Source organism: Doryrhamphus excisus, chromosome 5 (assembly GCF_030265055.1).
Source record: "Doryrhamphus excisus isolate RoL2022-K1 chromosome 5, RoL_Dexc_1.0, whole genome shotgun sequence".
In the NCBI taxonomy this organism is placed as follows: domain Eukaryota; kingdom Metazoa; phylum Chordata; class Actinopteri; order Syngnathiformes; family Syngnathidae; genus Doryrhamphus; species Doryrhamphus excisus.
In genome coordinates this window covers 27,103,281-27,124,450 of record NC_080470.1, presented here as the reverse complement: position 1 = coordinate 27,124,450, position 21,170 = coordinate 27,103,281, and the positions used below count along the sequence as shown (strand labels likewise).

The following is a 21,170-nucleotide window of genomic DNA, read 5'->3' as shown; positions in this document are numbered from 1 at the left end:
GCTTCCCTGTCAATGGAGTTGGACTTGAGTCTTTGTCACGCAGTCTGAAATTGGCAAACGGAGTAATTCTGATTGAGTGATCATTTGAGTGTCTATTTGAATACGTTTCATCTCAACTCCTGTTGGAAAAGAACAGCCATTTCCATGAGAGCACAAGACCCCTGGATTGTACCCGAAAATACTTTGCGCTCATCAGAGAGTAAAGTTGTTGTCCTGGTTTGCAAAGCCTCCATTGTTACGCCAGAAGGTGCCAGTCACATCCAAAACAAAGGGTTCCATGGTGTAATGGTTAGCACTCTGGACTCTGAATCCAGTTTAGGGTGATACCTATGGCTGTATTTGGCCTAGATATCGGGATTGGGGCCCGGATTAGTATTCGCTACTTGGGAACATTTCATCAAAAAACAAAGGAGTTTATGGAGAATGCGGGCGTTGATCCCGCTACCTCTCACATGCTAAGCGAGCGCTCTACCATTTGAGCTAATTCCCCTGCTGATGCAGTGTTGGCAGAGAAGGTCCAGTCTCAGAACTATTTTGGTGCCTTTGCTGGAGTACGTCAAAGCGACACAGTCTCTGCCTTTCAGAGTGCAGACATGATGCAGTCCCTGGTTGTCTAGTGGCTGGGACTTGGTGCTCTCACCACCGCGGCCGTTGTTCGATTCCCGGTCAGGGAACTGACATTTGGTTAGGTTTTGACTGGAGATAGGATTTGTCTTGGTCCTCGGCCGAACGGTTCGGGTCATCTTTCAGCGCTGTCTGTGAACTGCTGTCACTGCACATGAAAACAATTCCAAGTCCGCCAATCGAATCCCGGTCTACCTGGTCGACGGACACGTAAACAGTGCAGGTACCCTCCTTTGTGCGGCTCCATTTCAGTGTCCTCCGTTGTCAGCGAACCTCACAAGGTCACAGTTTTTTCCTGATCAGGGCACCGTTTTGGGTTGGGTGGATGAGTGGTCTGAAGCACCAGATTAAGGCTCCTTTCGCTCAGGAGCCACTGGTTGAAATCCCACAGCTGTCATTTTCCTTGTCAGCTCCATTATCCACGACTGGAATGATTTGGTAGCAAAGGACTGTCAGATTGTACAACACAGCTGAGCACTTGGAGAAGAAGATGGATAGAGGTCTTGTTCTCCCGGACTGGTTGTTGCAACCGCAACCCTGCTCAAGGTTCAAGGTGACACACAAAACAGGAACTCCACGTCTGGGAATCGAACCGCGTAATCTTCCATGTGACAGGCGGAGATACGGGCCACTATACTAACAAGGACTGCTGCTGAGTTGATGTAGTGTCGATTGGCCAAAGCGGAATTCAGAACAGGCTTGTGGCCCATGACCGTTTTTATGGTAGCTGGAGACTTCAACCAGTGAAATCCTTCCAATTTTCTGTAGCTCTTATCCTCATCAACGGACCGTATTGCCCACCCGTTACCGGCATGGGGACATTCCAACCCAAGTTGAGAACACACTGGACCAGGTACACAGCAACACACGTGGCACAGACACAGCTTCACCCTGCCCCCACTTTTACCCACGACTGAAAAAGCAGAACACCACCTTAGAAGCTGAAATACTCACTTGGGAGAACGTTAGACTGAAGTTCTAAAGGTCCCTGGTTCAAGACCGGTTTTCAGAAAAATCCCTGTTTATGTTGTGACTTGGCAAATAGTTTGAAAAGGCTTATTGGCTGACTGAAAGGACCTTAGCTTCATTCTTCAAAAGGCCAGACATCCAGCCATCCAGACAATGTTAGAGGAGGTTACAAACCATTGACTCCAAGGGCACAAGTTGAGTCCACCAAGATATCAAAGTGACCCGGAGGGTGGCTAAGGTGTTTCTTTCAAGCCGCGATTGTGATGTCTTGTTTTGTTGAAGAAAAGCCCATTATTTCTGGAACAATTTTCCCTACAAAGGAGAAATCTTTGTCCATTTGGACAATTGTCAATCTGCCCCCACTTTGGACACATCGTCGTGTTTCATTGTTTGGCAACTGCTTTGTGACTTCACCAGTCCCCTTAAAAGCCCCGTCCTTCAGGTTTCCATAGTGTAGTGGTTATCACGTTTGCCTCACACGAAAAAGGTCCCCAGTTCAAAACTGGGTGGAAACATGGCCTTTCAAGACCTCCTTTTACAAAAAAATCAAGATGACAAATGGGAACAAGGATATGTGCTTGATGTCTGAAGGTGTATACACGAGCGTCCATCCCCAGTTTGGACACACAATCCATATTTCCCGGATGACTGATGGGCTGGGAATACATAACAGGTCGGTGTTGGAGGACCTGATGGACCGCGAGGGTTCATAACGTAAAAGAAATTCAGAAAAAATAAGAAGGCCCACAACCCCCAAGGCATTTAAAAACCATTAAGAGAACCTTCAAATGGATCCTGAAACATACAGGGAGCCAATGCAGTGATTTTAGAAGCGGTGTAATATGCGCCTGCCTTCTGGTCCTCGTCAGCACACGTGCAGCAAAAGTTGTTCTGTAAAAGTTGTAGACTTGTGATGTTTCTTTTAGGAAGACCAGAAAGCAGGGCATTGCAATAGTCAATACGACTGGAAATAAAAGCATGCATCAGCATCTCTCTATTTGCCCGAGAGAGGAACGGGCGGACTCTGGCTGTATTCTTTAAATGAAAAATAAAATCCTGTTTTTGTAACATTTTTAATGTGTGGAATAAAATTGAGCTCAGTCCCCTTAAAAGCCCCTTCCTTCAGGTTTCCATAGTGTAGCGGTTATCACGTTTGCCTCACACGCAAAAGGTCCCCAGTTCGAAACTGGGTGGAAACATGGCCATTCAAGTCCTTCTTTTACAAAAAAAAGTTAAGGTGACAAATAGGAACAAGGACTTGTGCTTGATCTCTGAAGGGACTTGAACTCTTGACACTCAGATTTAAAGTCTGATGCCCTACGAAGTGAGCCCCCAGGCCTTTGGTCAAAAGACTTGTTTTTGTGTATTTGGAATGAAATGTTTTCTGCATGTTGAACAGTTTTCAACAGGAAAGATATCTTTCAGATGTATCAATAAAAGTGCTGAATCGCCCAATATGGGGCTCGAACCCACGACCATGAGATTAAGAGTCTCATGCTCTACCGACTGAGCTAATCAGGCCTTTTGCTGCTCTAGATATCATTTTTTGTTCTGTTTTTATTGATGTGGCCATCCTGATGTTTGATCAATTCCACAGCTGACCTAGTTTCTCAGGGAACAGAAGGAGCGAGACCTGGAGGGTCAGGATGGCCGAGCGGTCGAAGGCGCTGCATTCAGGTTGCAGTCTCTAATGAGGCGTGGGTTCAAATCCCACTTCTGACAGTGCAAGAGGACCTCAGACCTGGTCACCTGAACAGGGACTTGAATCCGGGACACTCAGATCAAAAGTTTCATGTTCGGGACCAAATGGTCCTTCGAGCCGAATATCTTCCCAGTGACCTGCAAGATCCAGAGGGAGGCAGGGATGTTCTGTGCCTCCATTGTCGAGGCGGCAGTGGCCCTAAGATGGTCAGGGCCTGTCGTGGCGGTAATCCTAGAACCCGTTGGTGGATACCATTGGTGAGGGATGCCGTCAAGCTGAAGGAGTTCTATTGGGCCTTTTTGGCTCATGGGACTTCAGCTGACAGGAACCGACAGGCCAAGCGGTCCGCGGCTTTGGCATTCGCTGAGCCAAAAACTCTGACATGGGAGGAGTTTGGAGAAGCCATGGAGAAGGACTTCCGGACGGCTTCGAAGAGATTCTGGATCCGGCGTCTCAGGAAAGGAAAGCAGTACACAGTGAAGACGCTGTCAAACGCTTGGCTGTACTCATTCGCACCAAAGCAACAAGACCTTCGATAGCTCAGTTGGAAGAGCGGAGGACTGTAGTGGTTCAAGCTGGCATCCTTAGGTCGCTGGTTCAAGTCCGGCTCGAAGGACAAGCTGTTTCTTGTGTTATGTCTGCCGGCAAAGAATGGCAATACCGTCTTGTCTGAAGGACCTCCGCTTCCCTGTCAATGGAGTTGGACTTGAGTCTTTGTCACGCAGTCTGAAATTGGCAAACGGAGTAATTCTGATTGAGTGATCATTTGAGTGTCTATTTGAATACGTTTCATCTCAACTCCTGTTGGAAAAGAACAGCCATTTCCATGAGAGCACAAGACCCCTGGATTGTACCCGAAAATACTTTGCGCTCATCAGAGAGTAAAGTTGTTGTCCTGGTTTGCAAAGCCTCCATTGTTACGCCAGAAGGTGCCAGTCACATCCAAAACAAAGGGTTCCATGGTGTAATGGTTAGCACTCTGGACTCTGAATCCAGTTTAGGGTGATACCTATGGCTGTATTTGGCCTAGATATCGGGATTGGGGCCCGGATTAGTATTCGCTACTTGGGAACATTTCATCAAAAAACAAAGGAGTTTATGGAGAATGCGGGCGTTGATCCCGCTACCTCTCACATGCTAAGCGAGCGCTCTACCATTTGAGCTAATTCCCCTGCTGATGCAGTGTTGGCAGAGAAGGTCCAGTCTCAGAACTATTTTGGTGCCTTTGCTGGAGTACGTCAAAGCGACACAGTCTCTGCCTTTCAGAGTGCAGACATGATGCAGTCCCTGGTTGTCTAGTGGCTGGGACTTGGTGCTCTCACCACCGCGGCCGTTGTTCGATTCCCGGTCAGGGAACTGACATTTGGTTAGGTTTTGACTGGAGATAGGATTTGTCTTGGTCCTCGGCCGAACGGTTCGGGTCATCTTTCAGCGCTGTCTGTGAACTGCTGTCACTGCACATGAAAACAATTCCAAGTCCGCCAATCGAATCCCGGTCTACCTGGTCGACGGACACGTAAACAGTGCAGGTACCCTCCTTTGTGCGGCTCCATTTCAGTGTCCTCCGTTGTCAGCGAACCTCACAAGGTCACAGTTTTTTCCTGATCAGGGCACCGTTTTGGGTTGGGTGGATGAGTGGTCTGAAGCACCAGATTAAGGCTCCTTTCGCTCAGGAGCCACTGGTTGAAATCCCACAGCTGTCATTTTCCTTGTCAGCTCCATTATCCACGACTGGAATGATTTGGTAGCAAAGGACTGTCAGATTGTACAACACAGCTGAGCACTTGGAGAAGAAGATGGGTAGAGGTCTTGTTCTCCCGGACTGGTTGTTGCAACCGCAACCCTGCTCAAGGTTCAAGGTGACACACAAAACAGGAACTCCACGTCTGGGAATCGAACCGCGTAATCTTCCATGTGACAGGCGGAGATACGGGCCACTATACTAACAAGGACTGCTGCTGAGTTGATGTAGTGTCGATTGGCCAAAGCGGAATTCAGAACAGGCTTGTGGCCCATGACCGTTTTTATGGTAGCTGGAGACTTCAACCAGTGAAATCCTTCCAATTTTCTGTAGCTCTTATCCTCATCAACGGACCGTATTGCCCACCCGTTACCGGCATGGGGACATTCCAACCCAAGTTGAGAACACACTGGACCAGGTACACAGCAACACACGTGGCACAGACACAGCTTCACCCTGCCCCCACTTTTACCCACGACTGAAAAAGCAGAACACCACCTTAGAAGCTGAAATACTCACTTGGGAGAACGTTAGACTGAAGTTCTAAAGGTCCCTGGTTCAAGACCGGTTTTCAGAAAAATCCCTGTTTATGTTGTGACTTGGCAAATAGTTTGAAAAGGCTTATTGGCTGGCTGAAAGGACCTTAGCTTCATTCTTCAAAAGGCCAGACATCCAGCCATCCAGACAATGTTAGAGGAGGTTACAAACCATTGACTCCAAGGGCACAAGTTGAGTCCACCAAGATATCAAAGTGACCCGGAGGGTGGCTAAGGTGTTTCTTTCAAGCCGCGATTGTGATGTCTTGTTTTGTTGAAGAAAAGCCCATTATTTCTGGAACAATTTTCCCTACAAAGGAGAAATCTTTGTCCATTTGGACAATTGTCAATCTGCCCCCACTTTGGACACATCGTCGTGTTTCATTGTTTGGCAACTGCTTTGTGACTTCACCAGTCCCCTTAAAAGCCCCGTCCTTCAGGTTTCCATAGTGTAGTGGTTATCACGTTTGCCTCACACGAAAAAGGTCCCCAGTTCAAAACTGGGTGGAAACATGGCCTTTCAAGACCTCCTTTTACAAAAAAATCAAGATGACAAATGGGAACAAGGATATGTGCTTGATGTCTGAAGGTGTATACACGAGCGTCCATCCCCAGTTTGGACACACAATCCATATTTCCCGGATGACTGATGGGCTGGGAATACATAACAGGTCGGTGTTGGAGGACCTGATGGACCGCGAGGGTTCATAACGTAAAAGAAATTCAGAAAAAATAAGAAGGCCCACAACCCCCAAGGCATTTAAAAACCATTAAGAGAACCTTCAAATGGATCCTGAAACATACAGGGAGCCAATGCAGTGATTTTAGAAGCGGTGTAATATGCGCCTGCCTTCTGGTCCTCGTCAGCACACGTGCAGCAAAAGTTGTTCTGTAAAAGTTGTAGACTTGTGATGTTTCTTTTAGGAAGACCAGAAAGCAGGGCATTGCAATAGTCAATACGACTGGAAATAAAAGCATGCATCAGCATCTCTCTATTTGCCCGAGAGAGGAACGGGCGGACTCTGGCTGTATTCTTTAAATGAAAAATAAAATCCTGTTTTTGTAACATTTTTAATGTGTGGAATAAAATTGAGCTCAGTCCCCTTAAAAGCCCCTTCCTTCAGGTTTCCATAGTGTAGCGGTTATCACGTTTGCCTCACACGCAAAAGGTCCCCAGTTCGAAACTGGGTGGAAACATGGCCATTCAAGTCCTTCTTTTACAAAAAAAAGTTAAGGTGACAAATAGGAACAAGGACTTGTGCTTGATCTCTGAAGGGACTTGAACTCTTGACACTCAGATTTAAAGTCTGATGCCCTACGAAGTGAGCCCCCAGGCCTTTGGTCAAAAGACTTGTTTTTGTGTATTTGGAATGAAATGTTTTCTGCATGTTGAACAGTTTTCAACAGGAAAGATATCTTTCAGATGTATCAATAAAAGTGCTGAATCGCCCAATATGGGGCTCGAACCCACGACCATGAGATTAAGAGTCTCATGCTCTACCGACTGAGCTAATCAGGCCTTTTGCTGCTCTAGATATCATTTTTTGTTCTGTTTTTATTGATGTGGCCATCCTGATGTTTGATCAATTCCACAGCTGACCTAGTTTCTCAGGGAACAGAAGGAGCGAGACCTGGAGGGTCAGGATGGCCGAGCGGTCGAAGGCGCTGCATTCAGGTTGCAGTCTCTAATGAGGCGTGGGTTCAAATCCCACTTCTGACAGTGCAAGAGGACCTCAGACCTGGTCACCTGAACAGGGACTTGAATCCGGGACACTCAGATCAAAAGTTTCATGTTCGGGACCAAATGGTCCTTCGAGCCGAATATCTTCCCAGTGACCTGCAAGATCCAGAGGGAGGCAGGGATGTTCTGTGCCTCCATTGTCGAGGCGGCAGTGGCCCTAAGATGGTCAGGGCCTGTCGTGGCGGTAATCCTAGAACCCGTTGGTGGATACCATTGGTGAGGGATGCCGTCAAGCTGAAGGAGTTCTATTGGGCCTTTTTGGCTCATGGGACTTCAGCTGACAGGAACCGACAGGCCAAGCGGTCCGCGGCTTTGGCATTCGCTGAGCCAAAAACTCTGACATGGGAGGAGTTTGGAGAAGCCATGGAGAAGGACTTCCGGACGGCTTCGAAGAGATTCTGGATCCGGCGTCTCAGGAAAGGAAAGCAGTACACAGTGAAGACGCTGTCAAACGCTTGGCTGTACTCATTCGCACCAAAGCAACAAGACCTTCGATAGCTCAGTTGGAAGAGCGGAGGACTGTAGTGGTTCAAGCTGGCATCCTTAGGTCGCTGGTTCAAGTCCGGCTCGAAGGACAAGCTGTTTCTTGTGTTATGTCTGCCGGCAAAGAATGGCAATACCGTCTTGTCTGAAGGACCTCCGCTTCCCTGTCAATGGAGTTGGACTTGAGTCTTTGTCACGCAGTCTGAAATTGGCAAACGGAGTAATTCTGATTGAGTGATCATTTGAGTGTCTATTTGAATACGTTTCATCTCAACTCCTGTTGGAAAAGAACAGCCATTTCCATGAGAGCACAAGACCCCTGGATTGTACCCGAAAATACTTTGCGCTCATCAGAGAGTAAAGTTGTTGTCCTGGTTTGCAAAGCCTCCATTGTTACGCCAGAAGGTGCCAGTCACATCCAAAACAAAGGGTTCCATGGTGTAATGGTTAGCACTCTGGACTCTGAATCCAGTTTAGGGTGATACCTATGGCTGTATTTGGCCTAGATATCGGGATTGGGGCCCGGATTAGTATTCGCTACTTGGGAACATTTCATCAAAAAACAAAGGAGTTTATGGAGAATGCGGGCGTTGATCCCGCTACCTCTCACATGCTAAGCGAGCGCTCTACCATTTGAGCTAATTCCCCTGCTGATGCAGTGTTGGCAGAGAAGGTCCAGTCTCAGAACTATTTTGGTGCCTTTGCTGGAGTACGTCAAAGCGACACAGTCTCTGCCTTTCAGAGTGCAGACATGATGCAGTCCCTGGTTGTCTAGTGGCTGGGACTTGGTGCTCTCACCACCGCGGCCGTTGTTCGATTCCCGGTCAGGGAACTGACATTTGGTTAGGTTTTGACTGGAGATAGGATTTGTCTTGGTCCTCGGCCGAACGGTTCGGGTCATCTTTCAGCGCTGTCTGTGAACTGCTGTCACTGCACATGAAAACAATTCCAAGTCCGCCAATCGAATCCCGGTCTACCTGGTCGACGGACACGTAAACAGTGCAGGTACCCTCCTTTGTGCGGCTCCATTTCAGTGTCCTCCGTTGTCAGCGAACCTCACAAGGTCACAGTTTTTTCCTGATCAGGGCACCGTTTTGGGTTGGGTGGATGAGTGGTCTGAAGCACCAGATTAAGGCTCCTTTCGCTCAGGAGCCACTGGTTGAAATCCCACAGCTGTCATTTTCCTTGTCAGCTCCATTATCCACGACTGGAATGATTTGGTAGCAAAGGACTGTCAGATTGTACAACACAGCTGAGCACTTGGAGAAGAAGATGGATAGAGGTCTTGTTCTCCCGGACTGGTTGTTGCAACCGCAACCCTGCTCAAGGTTCAACGTGACACACAAAACAGGAACTCCACGTCTGGGAATCGAACCGCGTAATCTTCCATGTGACAGGCGGAGATACTGGCCACTATACTAACAAGGACTGCTGCTGAGTTGATGTAGTGTCGATTGGCCAAAGCGGAATTCAGAACAGGCTTGTGGCCCATGACCGTTTTTATGGTAGCTGGAGACTTCAACCAGTGAAATCCTTCCAATTTTCTGTAGCTCTTATCCTCATCAACGGACCGTATTGCCCACCCGTTACCGGCATGGGGACATTCCAACCCAAGTTGAGAACACACTGGACCAGGTACACAGCAACACACGTGGCACAGACACAGCTTCACCCTGCCCCCACTTTTACCCACGACTGAAAAAGCAGAACACCACCTTAGAAGCTGAAATACTCACTTGGGAGAACGTTAGACTGAAGTTCTAAAGGTCCCTGGTTCAAGACCGGTTTTCAGAAAAATCCCTGTTTATGTTGTGACTTGGCAAATAGTTTGAAAGGCTTATTGGCTGGCTGAAAGGACCTTAGCTTCATTCTTCAAAAGGCCAGACATCCAGCCATCCAGACAATGTTAGAGGAGGTTACAAACCATTGACTCCAAGGGCACAAGTTGAGTCCACCAAGATATCAAAGTGACCCGGAGGGTGGCTAAGGTGTTTCTTTCAAGCCGCGATTGTGATGTCTTGTTTTGTTGAAGAAAAGCCCATTATTTCTGGAACAATTTTCCCTACAAAGGAGAAATCTTTGTCCATTTGGACAATTGTCAATCTGCCCCCACTTTGGACACATCGTCGTGTTTCATTGTTTGGCAACTGCTTTGTGACTTCACCAGTCCCCTTAAAAGCCCCGTCCTTCAGGTTTCCATAGTGTAGTGGTTATCACGTTTGCCTCACACGCAAAAGGTCCCCAGTTCAAAACTGGGTGGAAACATGGCCTTTCAAGACCTCCTTTTACAAAAAAATCAAGATGACAAATGGGAACAAGGATATGTGCTTGATGTCTGAAGGTGTATACACGAGCGTCCATCCCCAGTTTGGACACACAATCCATATTTCCCGGATGACTGATGGGCTGGGAATACATAACAGGTCGGTGTTGGAGGACCTGATGGACCGCGAGGGTTCATAACGTAAAAGAAATTCAGAAAAAATAAGAAGGCCCACAACCCCCAAGGCATTTAAAAACCATTAAGAGAACCTTCAAATGGATCCTGAAACATACAGGGAGCCAATGCAGTGATTTTAGAAGCGGTGTAATATGCGCCTGCCTTCTGGTCCTCGTCAGCACACGTGCAGCAAAAGTTGTTCTGTAAAAGTTGTAGACTTGTGATGTTTCTTTTAGGAAGACCAGAAAGCAGGGCATTGCAATAGTCAATACGACTGGAAATAAAAGCATGCATCAGCATCTCTCTATTTGCCCGAGAGAGGAACGGGCGGACTCTGGCTGTATTCTTTAAATGAAAAATAAAATCCTGTTTTTGTAACATTTTTAATGTGTGGAATAAAATTGAGCTCAGTCCCCTTAAAAGCCCCTTCCTTCAGGTTTCCATAGTGTAGCGGTTATCACGTTTGCCTCACACGCAAAAGGTCCCCAGTTCGAAACTGGGTGGAAACATGGCCATTCAAGTCCTTCTTTTACAAAAAAAAGTTAAGGTGACAAATAGGAACAAGGACTTGTGCTTGATCTCTGAAGGGACTTGAACTCTTGACACTCAGATTTAAAGTCTGATGCCCTACGAAGTGAGCCCCCAGGCCTTTGGTCAAAAGACTTGTTTTTGTGTATTTGGAATGAAATGTTTTCTGCATGTTGAACAGTTTTCAACAGGAAAGATATCTTTCAGATGTATCAATAAAAGTGCTGAATCGCCCAATATGGGGCTCGAACCCACGACCATGAGATTAAGAGTCTCATGCTCTACCGACTGAGCTAATCAGGCCTTTTGCTGCTCTAGATATCATTTTTTGTTCTGTTTTTATTGATGTGGCCATCCTGATGTTTGATCAATTCCACAGCTGACCTAGTTTCTCAGGGAACAGAAGGAGCGAGACCTGGAGGGTCAGGATGGCCGAGCGGTCGAAGGCGCTGCATTCAGGTTGCAGTCTCTAATGAGGCGTGGGTTCAAATCCCACTTCTGACAGTGCAAGAGGACCTCAGACCTGGTCACCTGAACAGGGACTTGAATCCGGGACACTCAGATCAAAAGTTTCATGTTCGGGACCAAATGGTCCTTCGAGCCGAATATCTTCCCAGTGACCTGCAAGATCCAGAGGGAGGCAGGGATGTTCTGTGCCTCCATTGTCGAGGCGGCAGTGGCCCTAAGATGGTCAGGGCCTGTCGTGGCGGTAATCCTAGAACCCGTTGGTGGATACCATTGGTGAGGGATGCCGTCAAGCTGAAGGAGTTCTATTGGGCCTTTTTGGCTCATGGGACTTCAGCTGACAGGAACCGACAGGCCAAGCGGTCCGCGGCTTTGGCATTCGCTGAGCCAAAAACTCTGACATGGGAGGAGTTTGGAGAAGCCATGGAGAAGGACTTCCGGACGGCTTCGAAGAGATTCTGGATCCGGCGTCTCAGGAAAGGAAAGCAGTACACAGTGAAGACGCTGTCAAACGCTTGGCTGTACTCATTCGCACCAAAGCAACAAGACCTTCGATAGCTCAGTTGGAAGAGCGGAGGACTGTAGTGGTTCAAGCTGGCATCCTTAGGTCGCTGGTTCAAGTCCGGCTCGAAGGACAAGCTGTTTCTTGTGTTATGTCTGCCGGCAAAGAATGGCAATACCGTCTTGTCTGAAGGACCTCCGCTTCCCTGTCAATGGAGTTGGACTTGAGTCTTTGTCACGCAGTCTGAAATTGGCAAACGGAGTAATTCTGATTGAGTGATCATTTGAGTGTCTATTTGAATACGTTTCATCTCAACTCCTGTTGGAAAAGAACAGCCATTTCCATGAGAGCACAAGACCCCTGGATTGTACCCGAAAATACTTTGCGCTCATCAGAGAGTAAAGTTGTTGTCCTGGTTTGCAAAGCCTCCATTGTTACGCCAGAAGGTGCCAGTCACATCCAAAACAAAGGGTTCCATGGTGTAATGGTTAGCACTCTGGACTCTGAATCCAGTTTAGGGTGATACCTATGGCTGTATTTGGCCTAGATATCGGGATTGGGGCCCGGATTAGTATTCGCTACTTGGGAACATTTCATCAAAAAACAAAGGAGTTTATGGAGAATGCGGGCGTTGATCCCGCTACCTCTCACATGCTAAGCGAGCGCTCTACCATTTGAGCTAATTCCCCTGCTGATGCAGTGTTGGCAGAGAAGGTCCAGTCTCAGAACTATTTTGGTGCCTTTGCTGGAGTACGTCAAAGCGACACAGTCTCTGCCTTTCAGAGTGCAGACATGATGCAGTCCCTGGTTGTCTAGTGGCTGGGACTTGGTGCTCTCACCACCGCGGCCGTTGTTCGATTCCCGGTCAGGGAACTGACATTTGGTTAGGTTTTGACTGGAGATAGGATTTGTCTTGGTCCTCGGCCGAACGGTTCGGGTCATCTTTCAGCGCTGTCTGTGAACTGCTGTCACTGCACATGAAAACAATTCCAAGTCCGCCAATCGAATCCCGGTCTACCTGGTCGACGGACACGTAAACAGTGCAGGTACCCTCCTTTGTGCGGCTCCATTTCAGTGTCCTCCGTTGTCAGCGAACCTCACAAGGTCACAGTTTTTTCCTGATCAGGGCACCGTTTTGGGTTGGGTGGATGAGTGGTCTGAAGCACCAGATTAAGGCTCCTTTCGCTCAGGAGCCACTGGTTGAAATCCCACAGCTGTCATTTTCCTTGTCAGCTCCATTATCCACGACTGGAATGATTTGGTAGCAAAGGACTGTCAGATTGTACAACACAGCTGAGCACTTGGAGAAGAAGATGGATAGAGGTCTTGTTCTCCCGGACTGGTTGTTGCAACCGCAACCCTGCTCAAGGTTCAACGTGACACACAAAACAGGAACTCCACGTCTGGGAATCGAACCGCGTAATCTTCCATGTGACAGGCGGAGATACGGGCCACTATACTAACAAGGACTGCTGCTGAGTTGATGTAGTGTCGATTGGCCAAAGCGGAATTCAGAACAGGCTTGTGGCCCATGACCGTTTTTATGGTAGCTGGAGACTTCAACCAGTGAAATCCTTCCAATTTTCTGTAGCTCTTATCCTCATCAACGGACCGTATTGCCCACCCGTTACCGGCATGGGGACATTCCAACCCAAGTTGAGAACACACTGGACCAGGTACACAGCAACACACGTGGCACAGACACAGCTTCACCCTGCCCCCACTTTTACCCACGACTGAAAAAGCAGAACACCACCTTAGAAGCTGAAATACTCACTTGGGAGAACGTTAGACTGAAGTTCTAAAGGTCCCTGGTTCAAGACCGGTTTTCAGAAAAATCCCTGTTTATGTTGTGACTTGGCAAATAGTTTGAAAGGCTTATTGGCTGGCTGAAAGGACCTTAGCTTCATTCTTCAAAAGGCCAGACATCCAGCCATCCAGACAATGTTAGAGGAGGTTACAAACCATTGACTCCAAGGGCACAAGTTGAGTCCACCAAGATATCAAAGTGACCCGGAGGGTGGCTAAGGTGTTTCTTTCAAGCCGCGATTGTGATGTCTTGTTTTGTTGAAGAAAAGCCCATTATTTCTGGAACAATTTTCCCTACAAAGGAGAAATCTTTGTCCATTTGGACAATTGTCAATCTGCCCCCACTTTGGACACATCGTCGTGTTTCATTGTTTGGCAACTGCTTTGTGACTTCACCAGTCCCCTTAAAAGCCCCGTCCTTCAGGTTTCCATAGTGTAGTGGTTATCACGTTTGCCTCACACGCAAAAGGTCCCCAGTTCAAAACTGGGTGGAAACATGGCCTTTCAAGACCTCCTTTTACAAAAAAATCAAGATGACAAATGGGAACAAGGATATGTGCTTGATGTCTGAAGGTGTATACACGAGCGTCCATCCCCAGTTTGGACACACAATCCATATTTCCCGGATGACTGATGGGCTGGGAATACATAACAGGTCGGTGTTGGAGGACCTGATGGACCGCGAGGGTTCATAACGTAAAAGAAATTCAGAAAAAATAAGAAGGCCCACAACCCCCAAGGCATTTAAAAACCATTAAGAGAACCTTCAAATGGATCCTGAAACATACAGGGAGCCAATGCAGTGATTTTAGAAGCGGTGTAATATGCGCCTGCCTTCTGGTCCTCGTCAGCACACGTGCAGCAAAAGTTGTTCTGTAAAAGTTGTAGACTTGTGATGTTTCTTTTAGGAAGACCAGAAAGCAGGGCATTGCAATAGTCAATACGACTGGAAATAAAAGCATGCATCAGCATCTCTCTATTTGCCCGAGAGAGGAACGGGCGGACTCTGGCTGTATTCTTTAAATGAAAAATAAAATCCTGTTTTTGTAACATTTTTAATGTGTGGAATAAAATTGAGCTCAGTCCCCTTAAAAGCCCCTTCCTTCAGGTTTCCATAGTGTAGCGGTTATCACGTTTGCCTCACACGCAAAAGGTCCCCAGTTCGAAACTGGGTGGAAACATGGCCATTCAAGTCCTTCTTTTACAAAAAAAAGTTAAGGTGACAAATAGGAACAAGGACTTGTGCTTGATCTCTGAAGGGACTTGAACTCTTGACACTCAGATTTAAAGTCTGATGCCCTACGAAGTGAGCCCCCAGGCCTTTGGTCAAAAGACTTGTTTTTGTGTATTTGGAATGAAATGTTTTCTGCATGTTGAACAGTTTTCAACAGGAAAGATATCTTTCAGATGTATCAATAAAAGTGCTGAATCGCCCAATATGGGGCTCGAACCCACGACCATGAGATTAAGAGTCTCATGCTCTACCGACTGAGCTAATCAGGCCTTTTGCTGCTCTAGATATCATTTTTTGTTCTGTTTTTATTGATGTGGCCATCCTGATGTTTGATCAATTCCACAGCTGACCTAGTTTCTCAGGGAACAGAAGGAGCGAGACCTGGAGGGTCAGGATGGCCGAGCGGTCGAAGGCGCTGCATTCAGGTTGCAGTCTCTAATGAGGCGTGGGTTCAAATCCCACTTCTGACAGTGCAAGAGGACCTCAGACCTGGTCACCTGAACAGGGACTTGAATCCGGGACACTCAGATCAAAAGTTTCATGTTCGGGACCAAATGGTCCTTCGAGCCGAATATCTTCCCAGTGACCTGCAAGATCCAGAGGGAGGCAGGGATGTTCTGTGCCTCCATTGTCGAGGCGGCAGTGGCCCTAAGATGGTCAGGGCCTGTCGTGGCGGTAATCCTAGAACCCGTTGGTGGATACCATTGGTGAGGGATGCCGTCAAGCTGAAGGAGTTCTATTGGGCCTTTTTGGCTCATGGGACTTCAGCTGACAGGAACCGACAGGCCAAGCGGTCCGCGGCTTTGGCATTCGCTGAGCCAAAAACTCTGACATGGGAGGAGTTTGGAGAAGCCATGGAGAAGGACTTCCGGACGGCTTCGAAGAGATTCTGGATCCGGCGTCTCAGGAAAGGAAAGCAGTACACAGTGAAGACGCTGTCAAACGCTTGGCTGTACTCATTCGCACCAAAGCAACAAGACCTTCGATAGCTCAGTTGGAAGAGCGGAGGACTGTAGTGGTTCAAGCTGGCATCCTTAGGTCGCTGGTTCAAGTCCGGCTCGAAGGACAAGCTGTTTCTTGTGTTATGTCTGCCGGCAAAGAATGGCAATACCGTCTTGTCTGAAGGACCTCCGCTTCCCTGTCAATGGAGTTGGACTTGAGTCTTTGTCACGCAGTCTGAAATTGGCAAACGGAGTAATTCTGATTGAGTGATCATTTGAGTGTCTATTTGAATACGTTTCATCTCAACTCCTGTTGGAAAAGAACAGCCATTTCCATGAGAGCACAAGACCCCTGGATTGTACCCGAAAATACTTTGCGCTCATCAGAGAGTAAAGTTGTTGTCCTGGTTTGCAAAGCCTCCATTGTTACGCCAGAAGGTGCCAGTCACATCCAAAACAAAGGGTTCCATGGTGTAATGGTTAGCACTCTGGACTCTGAATCCAGTTTAGGGTGATACCTATGGCTGTATTTGGCCTAGATATCGGGATTGGGGCCCGGATTAGTATTCGCTACTTGGGAACATTTCATCAAAAAACAAAGGAGTTTATGGAGAATGCGGGCGTTGATCCCGCTACCTCTCACATGCTAAGCGAGCGCTCTACCATTTGAGCTAATTCCCCTGCTGATGCAGTGTTGGCAGAGAAGGTCCAGTCTCAGAACTATTTTGGTGCCTTTGCTGGAGTACGTCAAAGCGACACAGTCTCTGCCTTTCAGAGTGCAGACATGATGCAGTCCCTGGTTGTCTAGTGGCTGGGACTTGGTGCTCTCACCACCGCGGCCGTTGTTCGATTCCCGGTCAGGGAACTGACATTTGGTTAGGTTTTGACTGGAGATAGGATTTGTCTTGGTCCTCGGCCGAACGGTTCGGGTCATCTTTCAGCGCTGTCTGTGAACTGCTGTCACTGCACATGAAAACAATTCCAAGTCCGCCAATCGAATCCCGGTCTACCTGGTCGACGGACACGTAAACAGTGCAGGTACCCTCCTTTGTGCGGCTCCATTTCAGTGTCCTCCGTTGTCAGCGAACCTCACAAGGTCACAGTTTTTTCCTGATCAGGGCACCGTTTTGGGTTGGGTGGATGAGTGGTCTGAAGCACCAGATTAAGGCTCCTTTCGCTCAGGAGCCACTGGTTGAAATCCCACAGCTGTCATTTTCCTTGTCAGCTCCATTATCCACGACTGGAATGATTTGGTAGCAAAGGACTGTCAGATTGTACAACACAGCTGAGCACTTGGAGAAGAAGATGGATAGAGGTCTTGTTCTCCCGGACTTGTTGTTGCAACCGCAACCCTGCTCAAGGTTCAAGGTGACACACAAAACAGGAACTCCACGTCTGGGAATCGAACCGCGTAATCTTCCATGTGACAGGCGGAGATACGGGCCACTATACTAACAAGGACTGCTGCTGAGTTGATGTAGTGTCGATTGGCCAAAGCGGAATTCAGAACAGGCTTGTGGCCCATGACCGTTTTTATGGTAGCTGGAGACTTCAACCAGTGAAATCCTTCCAATTTTCTGTAGCTCTTATCCTCATCAACGGACCGTATTGCCCACCCGTTACCGGCATGGGGACATTCCAACCCAAGTTGAGAACACACTGGACCAGGTACACAGCAACACACGTGGCACAGACACAGCTTCACCCTGCCCCCACTTTTACCCACGACTGAAAAAGCAGAACACCACCTTAGAAGCTGAAATACTCACTTGGGAGAACGTTAGACTGAAGTTCTAAAGGTCCCTGGTTCAAGACCGGTTTTCAGAAAAATCCCTGTTTATGTTGTGACTTGGCAAATAGTTTGAAAAGGCTTATTGGCTGGCTGAAAGGACCTTAGCTTCATTCTTCAAAAGGCCAGACATCCAGCCATCCAGACAATGTTAGAGGAGGTTACAAACCATTGACTCCAAGGGCACAAGTTGAGTCCACCAAGATATCAAAGTGACCCGGAGGGTGGCTAAGGTGTTTCTTTCAAGCCGCGATTGTGATGTCTTGTTTTGTTGAAGAAAAGCCCATTATTTCTGGAACAATTTTCCCTACAAAGGAGAAATCTTTGTCCATTTGGACAATTGTCAATCTGCCCCCACTTTGGACACATCGTCGTGTTTCATTGTTTGGCAACTGCTTTGTGACTTCACCAGTCCCCTTAAAAGCCCCGTCCTTCAGGTTTCCATAGTGTAGTGGTTATCACGTTTGCCTCACACGAAAAAGGTCCCCAGTTCAAAACTGGGTGGAAACATGGCCTTTCAAGACCTCCTTTTACAAAAAAATCAAGATGACAAATGGGAACAAGGATATGTGCTTGATGTCTGAAGGTGTATACACGAGCGTCCATCCCCAGTTTGGACACACAATCCATATTTCCCGGATGACTGATGGGCTGGGAATACATAACAGGTCGGTGTTGGAGGACCTGATGGACCGCGAGGGTTCATAACGTAAAAGAAATTCAGAAAAAATAAGAAGGCCCACAACCCCCAAGGCATTTAAAAACCATTAAGAGAACCTTCAAATGGATCCTGAAACATACAGGGAGCCAATGCAGTGATTTTAGAAGCGGTGTAATATGCGCCTGCCTTCTGGTCCTCGTCAGCACACGTGCAGCAAAAGTTGTTCTGTAAAAGTTGTAGACTTGTGATGTTTCTTTTAGGAAGACCAGAAAGCAGGGCATTGCAATAGTCAATACGACTGGAAATAAAAGCATGCATCAGCATCTCTCTATTTGCCCGAGAGAGGAACGGGCGGACTCTGGCTGTATTCTTTAAATGAAAAATAAAATCCTGTTTTTGTAACATTTTTAATGTGTGGAATAAAATTGAGCTCAGTCCCCTTAAAAGCCCCTTCCTTCAGGTTTCCATAGTGTAGCGGTTATCACGTTTGCCTAACACGCAAAAGGTCCCCAGTTCGAAACTGGGTGGAAACATGGCCATTCAAGTCCTTCTTTTACAAAAAAAAGTTAAGGTGACAAATAGGAACAAGGACTTGTGCTTGATCTCTGAAGGGACTTGAACTCTTGACACTCAGATTTAAAGTCTGATGCCCTACGAAGTGAGCCCCCAGGCCTTTGGTCAAAAGACTTGTTTTTGTGTATTTGGAATGAAATGTTTTCTGCATGTTGAACAGTTTTCAACAGGAAAGATATCTTTCAGATGTATCAATAAAAGTGCTGAATCGCCCAATATGGGGCTCGAACCCACGACCATGAGATTAAGAGTCTCATGCTCTACCGACTGAGCTAATCAGGCCTTTTGCTGCTCTAGATATCATTTTTTGTTCTGTTTTTATTGATGTGGCCATCCTGATGTTTGATCAATTCCACAGCTGACCTAGTTTCTCAGGGAACAGAAGGAGCGAGACCTGGAGGGTCAGGATGGCCGAGCGGTCGAAGGCGCTGCATTCAGGTTGCAGTCTCTAATGAGGCGTGGGTTCAAATCCCACTTCTGACAGTGCAAGAGGACCTCAGACCTGGTCACCTGAACAGGGACTTGAATCCGGGACACTCAGATCAAAAGTTTCATGTTCGGGACCAAATGGTCCTTCGAGCCGAATATCTTCCCAGTGACCTGCAAGATCCAGAGGGAGGCAGGGATGTTCTGTGCCTCCATTGTCGAGGCGGCAGTGGCCCTAAGATGGTCAGGGCCTGTCGTGGCGGTAATCCTAGAACCCGTTGGTGGATACCATTGGTGAGGGATGCCGTCAAGCTGAAGGAGTTCTATTGGGCCTTTTTGGCTCATGGGACTTCAGCTGACAGGAACCGACAGGCCAAGCGGTCCGCGGCTTTGGCATTCGCTGAGCCAAAAACTCTGACATGGGAGGAGTTTGGAGAAGCCATGGAGAAGGACTTCCGGACGGCTTCGAAGAGATTCTGGATCCGGCGTCTCAGGAAAGGAAAGCAGTACACAGTGAAGACGCTGTCAAACGCTTGGCTGTACTCATTCGCACCAAAGCAACAAGACCTTCGATAGCTCAGTTGGAAGAGCGGAGGACTGTAGTGGTTCAAGCTGGCATCCTTAGGTCGCTGGTTCAAGTCCGGCTCGAAGGACAAGCTGTTTCTTGTGTTATGTCTGCCGGCAAAGAATGGCAATACCGTCTTGTCTGAAGGACCTCCGCTTCCCTGTCAATGGAGTTGGACTTGAGTCTTTGTCACGCAGTCTGAAATTGGCAAACGGAGTAATTCTGATTGAGTGATCATTTGAGTGTCTATTTGAATACGTTTCATCTCAACTCCTGTTGGAAAAGAACAGCCATTTCCATGAGAGCACAAGACCCCTGGATTGTACCCGAAAATACTTTGCGCTCATCAGAGAGTAAAGTTGTTGTCCTGGTTTGCAAAGCCTCCATTGTTACGCCAGAAGGTGCCAGTCACATCCAAAACAAAGGGTTCCATGGTGTAATGGTTAGCACTCTGGACTCTGAATCCAGTTTAGGGTGATACCTATGGCTGTATTTGGCCTAGATATCGGGATTGGGGCCCGGATTAGTATTCGCTACTTGGGAACATTTCATCAAAAAACAAAGGAGTTTATGGAGAATGCGGGCGTTGATCCCGCTACCTCTCACATGCTAAGCGAGCGCTCTACCATTTGAGCTAATTCCCCTGCTGATGCAGTGTTGGCAGAGAAGGTCCAGTCTCAGAACTATTTTGGTGCCTTTGCTGGAGTACGTCAAAGCGACACAGTCTCTGCCTTTCAGAGTGCAGACATGATGCAGTCCCTGGTTGTCTAGTGGCTGGGACTTGGTGCTCTCACCACCGCGGCCGTTGTTCGATTCCCGGTCAGGGAACTGACATTTGGTTAGGTTTTGACTGGAGATAGGATTTGTCTTGGTCCTCGGCCGAACGGTTCGGGTCATCTTTCAGCGCTGTCTGTGAACTGCTGTCACTGCACATGAAAACAATTCCAAGTCCGCCAATCGAATCCCGGTCTACCTGGTCGACGGACACGTAAACAGTGCAGGTACCCTCCTTTGTGCGGCTCCATTTCAGTGTCCTCCGTTGTCAGCGAACCTCACAAGGTCACAGTTTTTTCCTGATCAGGGCACCGTTTTGGGTTGGGTGGATGAGTGGTCTGAAGCACCAGATTAAGGCTCCTTTCGCTCAGGAGCCACTGGTTGAAATCCCACAGCTGTCATTTTCCTTGTCAGCTCCATTATCCACGACTGGAATGATTTGGTAGCAAAGGACTGTCAGATTGTACAACACAGCTGAGCACTTGGAGAAGAAGATGGATAGAGGTCTTGTTCTCCCGGACTGGTTGTTGCAACCGCAACCCTGCTCAAGGTTCAAGGTGACACACAAAACAGGAACTCCACGTCTGGGAATCGAACCGCGTAATCTTCCATGTGACAGGCGGAGATACGGGCCACTATACTAACAAGGACTGCTGCTGAGTTGATG

General features: G+C 47.8%; 25 non-coding genes across 25 annotated transcripts; 20 read left to right on the top strand and 5 right to left on the bottom strand.

Moving 5' to 3' along the window:
- Window positions 1-2,035: 2,035 nt before the first annotated feature.
- trnav-cac (transfer RNA valine (anticodon CAC)) lies at window positions 2,036-2,108 on the top strand. The gene has a single exon. It is a non-coding gene; the product is annotated as a tRNA-Val (tRNA).
- A 611-nt stretch (window positions 2,109-2,719) lies between these two features.
- Window positions 2,720-2,792, top strand: trnav-cac (transfer RNA valine (anticodon CAC)). Its single transcript has one exon. It is a non-coding gene; the product is annotated as a tRNA-Val (tRNA).
- A 249-nt stretch (window positions 2,793-3,041) lies between these two features.
- trnak-cuu (transfer RNA lysine (anticodon CUU)) lies at window positions 3,042-3,114 on the bottom strand. The gene has a single exon. It is a non-coding gene; the product is annotated as a tRNA-Lys (tRNA).
- Window positions 3,115-3,233: 119 nt separating this feature from the next.
- On the top strand, window positions 3,234-3,315 carry trnal-cag (transfer RNA leucine (anticodon CAG)). Its single transcript has one exon. It is a non-coding gene; the product is annotated as a tRNA-Leu (tRNA).
- A 509-nt stretch (window positions 3,316-3,824) lies between these two features.
- trnay-gua (transfer RNA tyrosine (anticodon GUA)) lies at window positions 3,825-3,911 on the top strand. Its single transcript is given in 2 exon segments — window positions 3,825-3,861; window positions 3,876-3,911. It is a non-coding gene; the product is annotated as a tRNA-Tyr (tRNA).
- A 2,101-nt stretch (window positions 3,912-6,012) lies between these two features.
- On the top strand, window positions 6,013-6,085 carry trnav-cac (transfer RNA valine (anticodon CAC)). Its single transcript has one exon. It is a non-coding gene; the product is annotated as a tRNA-Val (tRNA).
- Window positions 6,086-6,696: 611 nt separating this feature from the next.
- trnav-cac (transfer RNA valine (anticodon CAC)) lies at window positions 6,697-6,769 on the top strand. The gene has a single exon. It is a non-coding gene; the product is annotated as a tRNA-Val (tRNA).
- Window positions 6,770-7,018: 249 nt separating this feature from the next.
- On the bottom strand, window positions 7,019-7,091 carry trnak-cuu (transfer RNA lysine (anticodon CUU)). Its single transcript has one exon. It is a non-coding gene; the product is annotated as a tRNA-Lys (tRNA).
- Window positions 7,092-7,210: 119 nt separating this feature from the next.
- On the top strand, window positions 7,211-7,292 carry trnal-cag (transfer RNA leucine (anticodon CAG)). The gene has a single exon. It is a non-coding gene; the product is annotated as a tRNA-Leu (tRNA).
- A 509-nt stretch (window positions 7,293-7,801) lies between these two features.
- Window positions 7,802-7,888, top strand: trnay-gua (transfer RNA tyrosine (anticodon GUA)). The gene is given in 2 exon segments: window positions 7,802-7,838; window positions 7,853-7,888. It is a non-coding gene; the product is annotated as a tRNA-Tyr (tRNA).
- A 2,100-nt stretch (window positions 7,889-9,988) lies between these two features.
- trnav-cac (transfer RNA valine (anticodon CAC)) lies at window positions 9,989-10,061 on the top strand. The gene has a single exon. It is a non-coding gene; the product is annotated as a tRNA-Val (tRNA).
- Window positions 10,062-10,672: 611 nt separating this feature from the next.
- trnav-cac (transfer RNA valine (anticodon CAC)) lies at window positions 10,673-10,745 on the top strand. Its single transcript has one exon. It is a non-coding gene; the product is annotated as a tRNA-Val (tRNA).
- Window positions 10,746-10,994: 249 nt separating this feature from the next.
- trnak-cuu (transfer RNA lysine (anticodon CUU)) lies at window positions 10,995-11,067 on the bottom strand. Its single transcript has one exon. It is a non-coding gene; the product is annotated as a tRNA-Lys (tRNA).
- A 119-nt stretch (window positions 11,068-11,186) lies between these two features.
- trnal-cag (transfer RNA leucine (anticodon CAG)) lies at window positions 11,187-11,268 on the top strand. Its single transcript has one exon. It is a non-coding gene; the product is annotated as a tRNA-Leu (tRNA).
- Window positions 11,269-11,777: 509 nt separating this feature from the next.
- trnay-gua (transfer RNA tyrosine (anticodon GUA)) lies at window positions 11,778-11,864 on the top strand. Its single transcript is given in 2 exon segments — window positions 11,778-11,814; window positions 11,829-11,864. It is a non-coding gene; the product is annotated as a tRNA-Tyr (tRNA).
- A 2,100-nt stretch (window positions 11,865-13,964) lies between these two features.
- On the top strand, window positions 13,965-14,037 carry trnav-cac (transfer RNA valine (anticodon CAC)). Its single transcript has one exon. It is a non-coding gene; the product is annotated as a tRNA-Val (tRNA).
- Window positions 14,038-14,648: 611 nt separating this feature from the next.
- trnav-cac (transfer RNA valine (anticodon CAC)) lies at window positions 14,649-14,721 on the top strand. The gene has a single exon. It is a non-coding gene; the product is annotated as a tRNA-Val (tRNA).
- Window positions 14,722-14,970: 249 nt separating this feature from the next.
- On the bottom strand, window positions 14,971-15,043 carry trnak-cuu (transfer RNA lysine (anticodon CUU)). Its single transcript has one exon. It is a non-coding gene; the product is annotated as a tRNA-Lys (tRNA).
- Window positions 15,044-15,162: 119 nt separating this feature from the next.
- On the top strand, window positions 15,163-15,244 carry trnal-cag (transfer RNA leucine (anticodon CAG)). The gene has a single exon. It is a non-coding gene; the product is annotated as a tRNA-Leu (tRNA).
- Window positions 15,245-15,753: 509 nt separating this feature from the next.
- On the top strand, window positions 15,754-15,840 carry trnay-gua (transfer RNA tyrosine (anticodon GUA)). The gene is given in 2 exon segments: window positions 15,754-15,790; window positions 15,805-15,840. It is a non-coding gene; the product is annotated as a tRNA-Tyr (tRNA).
- Window positions 15,841-17,941: 2,101 nt separating this feature from the next.
- trnav-cac (transfer RNA valine (anticodon CAC)) lies at window positions 17,942-18,014 on the top strand. Its single transcript has one exon. It is a non-coding gene; the product is annotated as a tRNA-Val (tRNA).
- Window positions 18,015-18,625: 611 nt separating this feature from the next.
- Window positions 18,626-18,698, top strand: trnav-aac (transfer RNA valine (anticodon AAC)). The gene has a single exon. It is a non-coding gene; the product is annotated as a tRNA-Val (tRNA).
- A 249-nt stretch (window positions 18,699-18,947) lies between these two features.
- trnak-cuu (transfer RNA lysine (anticodon CUU)) lies at window positions 18,948-19,020 on the bottom strand. Its single transcript has one exon. It is a non-coding gene; the product is annotated as a tRNA-Lys (tRNA).
- Window positions 19,021-19,139: 119 nt separating this feature from the next.
- trnal-cag (transfer RNA leucine (anticodon CAG)) lies at window positions 19,140-19,221 on the top strand. The gene has a single exon. It is a non-coding gene; the product is annotated as a tRNA-Leu (tRNA).
- A 509-nt stretch (window positions 19,222-19,730) lies between these two features.
- Window positions 19,731-19,817, top strand: trnay-gua (transfer RNA tyrosine (anticodon GUA)). Its single transcript is given in 2 exon segments — window positions 19,731-19,767; window positions 19,782-19,817. It is a non-coding gene; the product is annotated as a tRNA-Tyr (tRNA).
- Window positions 19,818-21,170: the final 1,353 nt, after the last annotated feature.